Genomic DNA, 2,500 nt, shown 5'->3' with positions numbered 1-2,500 from the left:
TATATATAATATAATATATATATATATATATATATATATATATATATATATATATATATATATATATATATATATATATATATATATATATATATATATATATACATATATATATGTCAACATCCTTCTGTAGTATCAGTCGATCTATATAACTACCATCTTCTCATTTGCCTTCTGGTGTATAAAAGTAGAATAACTAATTTAAGGGGAAGCGCATATACATACATATATATATATATATATATATATATATATATATATATATATATATATATATATATATATATATATATATACATACACACACACATGTGCCTACATGGATGAATCGGATGTTTTATTTTCTCTTTCATTTTTATTTCGGGCGTTCTATATGCATTGATTTCGCATCTCCGATTAATCAACTAATTCACCCTCGGAGCTGCGGCCATTGACAAGAGAAATGGCTAAACTTCTTCTGTCTGAAAGCATATATGGTCGTGGTTTTTGGGATACAAATCTCCTGGCGTTTCACTTCCTAGCTTTACCGTAATTGAGCTGTCGAGCTTGACTGAAGTGAATTTACCGGCAATACATTATACTATACCTTCTCTGACCCGATGAATAACACCGTGCTTTAATGGGGGGATCTGCTTATGTTTGTAGGAATTTTCGTTTTAAAATGTTGGATTTTCTGGTTTATGGACTTTTTTTGGGGTGTATATTCTCCATGAATTGCATATGGAAGAACCAAAAGATTTTATATGTCGTCTTATAAGATAGAATAATCTCTGTCTCCTTGAGTGATATGACTTTTTATCTTTTTAATGGTGTAAGAATAATGGAATAATAACACTATGCGAACAAGACAGCTTGTCATCGTGATTATGTTAGAAAATAAAAAGATGAAAAGGGTAAATAGTGAACTTACTGAAGCTGTCATGGTTTATTTCACGTTTTCATTTTATGAAAGATCCAAGGTACAGTTTCATGGCTGTTATTATTAGTAATAGCCATACCAAATATGTTATTCAGACAACACTTTAGTCTGGACATATGTATACGCACGGACACTGCACACAGTACATTATAATGCTGTAAAGTAAATCACGTAGCAGTACTTTGCATACAGAAAAAAATCTTGCAGCTTAATGCTATTAATGATGACAAAGCAACTCATTAAGCCAAACACATTTATTCAATATTCAAACAGAATTACTCTAACTACAAAGGAACTCCTTTCCTATAAAAAAAAAGTAATTGTATAACCTTGAAAACAAAAAAAGAATAACAAACAACACACTTTTCTTTCTAAAAAAATCGGTAACCTCAATTTGTCCCATGCATTCATAACATGACTGTGATGAATGCAAGAACACAGTTATTAACCACGTCTAAAGAAGCTGACATTGTACCTTAGGCAGTGGTAGATGAGGAGCCATAGTATGTACTACGGAGTAAAATCCTTTGGCAATTTCCCTTTTAAAGAGAAATGCAAAGAAGAGTAAGGAGAAAATATTAAGGAAAAAATGCAGAAGGAGGAAGAGGAGAAGAAAAAGAAAAAGAGAAGGAGAAGGAGAAGGAGAAGGAGAAAAAGAAAAAAAACGAGAAAGAAAAGAAATGAAAAGAAAAGAAAAGAAAAGAAAAAGAAGAAAAATAGAAAAGAGGAGGAGGAGGAGCAAGAAAGAGGGAATAAGAAAAAGGAAGGGGAAGAGAAACATAGGAAGAATACAAGTAAGGAGTAGAAAAAGGGGGAGGATGAGATATGAGTAAGAAAAAAACAAATATAGAAAAAAATATCGAAAAAGCCCCCCCCCCCACACACACACAAAAAAAAAATAAAATAAAATAAAAATAAATAAATTGGGTGAAACTTTAGGAGACGATGTAGGCAGGTTAACGAGAAGAAAAAGTAAAAGACAACGAATAATAATAATAAAAAAAGATGGGAAGGAGAAGATTTAAAAAAAGAAACAGAAGAACAAATACAAGAATAACAACAATAACAAGCACAACGATATCCACAACCATACCATTATAAAATAAAAACAAAGGTGCTCGAATATTCTAAAGAGAATAATCAAAGACGGTTCCTTCCTTTCGAATATTATGATTATTGATACGAACCTGTCAAAAATATAAATATGAATAATAAAGAATAAATAAAATAAATAAATAGATAAAAAATAAATGTTTCGATAAATGAATAAATAGAAATAAATGTATCGATAAATAAATAAATAAAAATAAAAGTGAATGTATCGATAAATAAATATATAAAAATAAAAGTAAATGTATCGATAAATAAATAAATAAAATGAAAATACACGTATCGAAAAATAAATAAAAATAAAAATAAATGTATCAATAAATAAATGAAAATAAAAACAAATGTATCGGTAAATAAACAAAATTAATATATGATGTAAAAATAATTAGATTGATAAATAACAAAAGAAGAAAGAAAAGGAAATGAAGAGTACAGTTAAAATTATTTCGTTACGTAACTGCTATTTCCGAA

This window comes from Penaeus vannamei, chromosome 37 (assembly GCF_042767895.1).
Source record: "Penaeus vannamei isolate JL-2024 chromosome 37, ASM4276789v1, whole genome shotgun sequence".
Taxonomy (NCBI): domain Eukaryota; kingdom Metazoa; phylum Arthropoda; class Malacostraca; order Decapoda; family Penaeidae; genus Penaeus; species Penaeus vannamei.
The sequence above is the reverse complement of the archived record's forward strand: the minus strand, read 5'-3'. Positions refer to the sequence as shown.